We start from the raw sequence: 6,578 nt of genomic DNA, 5'->3' as shown, positions 1-6,578 counted from the left end.
TGCCCAACCCACAAGGTTTAAGGTTGACTTTGAATACACTTTCACTTGATCTGAGGTGAATATACAAGGTTTAACTTTTTGTTGTGGGAAATTTCAAGTACATACTTAAAAAGGACAATATAATGGACCCTCATACCCATCACTCATTTTCAACAGTTATCAACACATAGCTAAGAGTTTATTTTGACCTGGAAAGCGCCTACGATAACAAACCATATACCATGTCCCAATCTAGGCCCAAGGGATATAAAGATGAATCAGATCTGACCGTAACTCACCTGGAGGAGTTGATGTCTGACCTGAATCCTTGAACGATGAGCAGGGATTACCCAAGAGATGGAAGGTGTCCTTTTTTTTCAATCTTCTCTTTACTATCTTTCAACAAATAATTATTCAGCATGAGGCACTGTCCTTGGTGCTAGGAATATCTAAAGAATCAAAATTGAGTTCCTTCATACAGCTTGAATTTAACAGAGGAAAGAAACATTAAGCACATAATTAGAAATGCTCTGAGTGTCTTGAAAGAGAAGTACAGGTCCCTAGGTGACAGGGCTTAATGGGAGGCCTTCACAGGAAATGACACTTATGCAACGGGCAGGGATGAAGAATATAGAGGTCAGGCAAGAGAAGAGGAAATTATTCCAGGCAGCAGGAGAAACACAGGAAGGGCACTATAGGTGTTGATATTGCTTGAAGGTTTCCGCCAAAACTCAGGCTAAAATTTAATTTCTGTTATGAGGGGTTCAAGGGTGGGATCTTTAAGAGTTTAAGTGAAATTCACCGCACCTGCCTTCCAAGTGCAAGGTCCAGAGTTCGATCCCCAGTACAAAAAAAAAAAAAAAAAGAGTTTAAGTGAAACAAATCAGATACATACGCTTAAATATCACACGGTTTCTCTTATATTAGAAACCCAAAATGTAAATAAAGACCAAAATAACAGATAAATTTGTTTTTTTGAGGGAAGTTCTTGCAATGCAGGTCAGGTTGGCCTTGAGCCCACTTTGCAGCCCAGGCTGGCCTCAAACCCATGACAATACTTCTACCTCATCTTTCCAAATGCTGGGATTACAGGTTTGTGCCACCATACCTGTTTAAAAGATAGATAGTAGGAAATAGGGAAATAGATCTTTCTCAACTGAAAAGGGGATCAAGAGATAAAGGAAGGGAGAAAGGAGAGAGGAAGGGGATGACAAAAATAATTAAGGTATGTACATGTACCAACTCTCCACAAGGAGTGTAATCATTACATACTGCAAATATGTACTAATAAAAAACCAAAACTCAAAAAAGAGGTAATAAAGGCATAAGGGTTGTGCTCTTATAAATGGGTGATCAACCCACTCATAGGTCTGTTATGAAAGCCAGTTGGTCTCTGTCTCTTACATGTACCCCTCTTGCCATGTGATGCTCTGAGCCATCCTGGGACCTTGAAGAGTCCCTACCAGCAAGGAGGCCTTCACCAGATATAACCCCTTGACCGTGAACCGTCCAGCCTCCAGAACTGTAAGCTGAATAAACCTTTATGCTCGATAAATTACCAAGTATGTGGTATTCAGCCACAATTATAGAAAATGGACTAAGATGGGTATGATGGAGCAGAGGAATAGTAGAGGAATGGAATAAGAACTGGAAATGCAGGAAGGTGCAAATCAAGGATGGCCTTGTATGTTAGGCTAAGAGTTATGAACTCTAGGCCAATGGAAAATTATCAAATGATTTGAAGCAGGAGAGTGGCACATTCACCCTTAAAAGTTATAAGTGGCTCCTTAGGGAGAGTAGATAAGACAGCAAATCTGGAAGTGTGAAGACCAGTTAGGAAGCAATTAAGGTAGTGTAGGTGGAAGATGTTGATAGCTTTGAATTATAGCATTGAGGGCGGAGGATTTAGCTTAGTGGTGTGGCCGCCTGCCTCGAAAGTACAAGGTCCTGAGTTCCATCCCCGGTACCCCCCCCCCAGAAAAGAATTATAGGATTGAAACTAGGGATGGAGAAATTTGTATAGGTTTAATGAATGTATAGGAGATAGAATCCACAGTAATGGTGACCAACTGATTGGTTGGGTATGGAATTATGGAGAAAAAGATGACTTCAGCTTTTTGATTGAACAAATGAAAAAAATCCGGAAATATCATCTATTTACAAATGGCCCTCTAGAATATTTATCCTCCCAATTTCATTGATCAGGCTGCTGCATTATTCAAGAAATATCTTCAAGTTACCAGAGGGACACAGACAGTATGATAGGAATGGGGAGAGGAATCTAATTAGGTAGGGTACACAAAAGAAGGTGCACAGTTCACATGGTCATCTTCTTCCTGATGTTCTAACCCGTATACAATCTTTCTGAATTTCCTATCTGCTCCTATGTCTGCAAAGCCTCCTGGCCCATGGAGAATCTACATGTGTCCTTCATCCGGCCTTTCTCTGTTATTTCTTCCCTCCTGATGTTCTCCAAGGCAGAAGAACAACCAATAGCCTATGAACCACTCTGGATGCTGTGAATGGTTCTGACTAATGTGGATTCTTCGGAGGCAGCAATTTTAAAATATTACATTGGAACTATCAAGAAAGACTTGAATTAGAAACAAATCTATCCAGTTACTTACCAAAGTAATGGCTTTATGTTGTTTGATTTGATAGGCCAGCCACTGAGCATTACCAAGCAGTTGGTACCCAAGTCACCTATATGGAAAAGCAGTTTTCACCTATATTGACACTACTTATTCTTTCTCTTCTCCTTGTCCTTCTTCTGTGAATTTTTTTTTTTTTTTTTTGAGACAGGGTCTCTCTATGTAGTTTAGGCTGGACTTTAACTCACTATGTACCCCAGGCTGCCCTTGAACTCACAGATCCTCCTGCCTCAGCCTCTCAAGTGCTGGATCTATTGACACTTCTAAAGCAAAAGTAGCTTTATCCTCCATTACATATGAGTATTGTTTTTATATTGTAATTTTCCTGGTAGATGATCTAATAAATCTCCTTTCCTCTGGTTGGTGGTTTTTATTTGGAAAATCTATAAGGAGTAAAGTCTTTTCATGTACTACATGCAATGGAATTTAGAAGTCAGATTCAAGGCCTAGTGAGAACTTCTTCAACACCCTGACTAGTTAACACATACACAGAAATGTAAGGTGAGAAAGAAAAGGACTAAGAAGTAAACTTTGGAAATAACAGCATTTAGGCAGCCAGCAAAAGAAAAGAAGGCCAAAAAGGAAACTCAGGAGGAATAGAAGGGTAAGTGAAGAATCAGGAAATGGTAATACCATGGAGGAAATCCAAGGAAAGAAAAATTACCATGATTTGATCTGCATGAGCAGTAAAATCGAGGCAGAAGCCACAATTCAACTGAGCAAATAGAAAATGAGAAAGAATAAATTACGCAGAATCCTCTTTTGAGATATTTGGGGTTCTTTTGTTTTTGTTTTCTGTTTTTTGAGACAGGGTCTCTTTATGTAGTGCAGGCTGGCCTTGAACTCACTGTATACCCCAGGCTGGCCTCAAATTTGCAGCAATCCTCCTGCCTCAGCCTCCCAAATGCTGGAATTACAAGCATGTGCCACCATGCTCAGCTTAAGATATTTGGAAGAAAGAACAGACAATACCTATAAAGTGATATGAGGTTAAAGTTTCTAGTTTTGTGGTATGGAGTTTGATCAAAAACTAAAATAGAATTGTCATACAATCCAACAACCCTGCTATTGATATAGCCCCTATATATACTGCATGTATCTTCTGGATATAGCCAAAGGAACCAAAATCAATATGATAAAAGGATATCTGAACTCTCCTGTTCATCACAGCATTATTCACAGTAGCCAAGATATGGATTCAACCTAAGTGTCCATCAACTGGTGGATAAATGCATAAAGAAAATATGGTACGTACACACAGTGGAATACTATTCAACTTTAAAGGGAGAAGAATTCCTGTGATTTGTGGCAAAAATGGATGAATCTAGAGGGTGTTATACCATGTGAAATAAGCCAGGCACAAAAAAATAAAAACAAAAACAAAACAAATACTACATGATCTCAGTTATATGTAAAAATCTAACAAAGATGAATTATAAAAACACACAGGAGAATGATAGTTACCAGGGACTGAGGGTGTGGGTGGACAAGGAGGGAATGGGAAGTTGTTGATTGAAAGGTACAAATTTCCAGATAGGAGGAGTAAGTATTGAGATCTATTAAAGAGCAGTGTGACTATATTAAAAAATAACATGCTGGTATTTCAAAGTAAGAGAATAAATTTCAAATATCTGACCATAAAAATGATAGGTAAGTAGATGAGGTACATGAATACTAGCTAGACTTAATCATTTTATGTTGTACACATGTACCAAAACATCACATTGTAAACTGGGCATGGTGGTGCACCCCTGTAATCCCAGCACTTGGGAGGCTGAGGCAGGAGGATTGCTGTAAGTTTGAGGCCAGCCTGAAATACATGGCGAGACCCTATCCAAAAAAAATCACATTGTATCTCATAAATGTCAATAAAAGTAATATTTTTGGCCATGGATTTAGCTCAGTGGTTCCTTTACCTGCTTCGCAAGCGCCGCAAGGTCCCAAGTTCAATCCCTGGTACAATAATAATAATAATAAATATTTTTAAAAGAAATTGAAAAATAAAATTTGAATTTCATCTCTCAGATTTAAAAAATCCTGGTTTTAATCTTCTTAAAGATGGTAGCGAGCTGTGTTGCTGTGTGCCTGTAACCCCAACACTCTGGAATACTGAGGCAAAAAGATCTTAGGTTTGAGCCCAGCCTGGCCAACTTAGTTTCTTAGCAAGACCCTGTTTCAAAATGAAAAAAGGGCTGGGGATGCAGCTCAATGCAAAAGTCCTGAATTTCGAGTCAATCCCCCGCACGCGCACACACACACACACACACACACACACACACTCACACAAAATAATTTCAGACAAGATAGTTGATGGAGTGTAAGCCTGGTAGACATCTTGCCAGTGAAGGCGCAGCCTTCCCAAGAATGAAGCCAACTGAAAGAAAGCAGAGCTTAGGGATAGAGAGACACAGGTGAATGATAGCATCAATTTAATACCTATACTCATGTCTGCCTGAAGTCAAATCCACCCATAGGTTATTCTAGCTACGGAAGTAATAAGTTTCCTTTTTGCCTGCACCACTTTGAGTTTTATCACTTGCAACTAAGAGCTGTGATGAGTCTGAGTAAGTGTGGCAGATAATGCCTGTTGGTACTCATTCTCACCTTCACTCTTTTATAATCTCCCCGGTACGGTACCATCACTGTGGAAAATGAAGACCACAGTTCTCACATTTGCTTATCAGGGAGTTGGTTCCTGTTAAGTCGGAAGGTGGGAGGAAGGGAGAAGCCCTTCTGTTGCTGGCAGCATCTGTGGCAATGTCAAGTGTCCTCTGTCTGTCTATGACCTCCCCAGAGCATGATCAGGAAGGCCATTGGCTCAAGGGTGCATGAGGCCTGCATGGGCCCTGCATGAGCACTGCATAGATTTGACCCTAAAACTGTGTAGTGTGTTCTAGGGTAGAGATCATATTGTTTACACAATGGCCCAAGCTCCCTTTTAAACCCCATAAAAATTCCCAAAGAGCCTTCTTGGGTATCCTACTCTGAACCCCTTCCTGACTAGTAGGAGCTTTGCTTTCTTTCTATCTTTTGCTTTCTTGCCTTTACATTTTAAAAATAAATTTGCTTTGTACCCTATCTCCTTCATCTGTGGTTTCATTCTTCATGTCGGTGGGACACGACGCCAGGATTCCAGTAATACCAGCAGCATCAGCAATATAAGCTAGTGCAGATTTGTGGGCTCCAGCTTTAGGTTCTTTGGGCAATACCTTTTCTCCCTTTCTTCAAATTCCTCTATGAACTGCAGTGAAAATACCAATAGAACTCTACAACAAAAATAATCTTTACTTCAACTGTCACACCCAAGGCAGTCTTCACATATGAAAACTGCATTTTCCATACACAAGTATCAATTACACTGATAGCATGTACTTTTTTTTTTCCTGTCCTTTTTTGGAGGGCACATCTTCATGGATTTCCTATTGTCATAGTAGGTCTTTGTGATCCTGCACCTGCCTATTCACCTGTCAGCTCACCAGTGTGCTCCACAACTTTTTTGTGTAGTTCTCTGGGCAGAAACATTTTGTTTTTCCTCTGCTGTAGATGGTCTCTTCTGAGTTCCAGTCCGAATCAATCCTCTAAGAAAAGTTTTCCGTAGTATTTTGCACTTGGTATTTTCTTTGTAAACTATCAAACTATTTATGCCACACATCTTTAGGATTAAGTAAAGCACAACCATCATCATTCCAACACGGTGCAATTTCGTTTGTTTGTTATCAGTACAGGATAGTTTTTCTTTGCCATATACATGGCCAATCATATCTTTCTGAAACCCAAAGATTGTACTATACAATTCTGTTTTCAAATTGCAACATTTCATTTAGAATTTCTGCTCTGTGCCTGCATACATCTCCTATGCTAGTCAAGTTGTACTCTGTTAACAAATATAATATCAATTGGAGACTGGTAAACTTATTGTCAAATGTCACATTCCAGTTAGTTTGGGAA

This window comes from Heterocephalus glaber, unplaced genomic scaffold, assembly GCF_053883595.1.
Source record: "Heterocephalus glaber isolate CG9 unplaced genomic scaffold, H.glaber_assembly_v1.0 deba00001428, whole genome shotgun sequence".
In the NCBI taxonomy this organism is placed as follows: domain Eukaryota; kingdom Metazoa; phylum Chordata; class Mammalia; order Rodentia; family Bathyergidae; genus Heterocephalus; species Heterocephalus glaber.
This window is presented reverse-complemented; position numbering follows the sequence as displayed.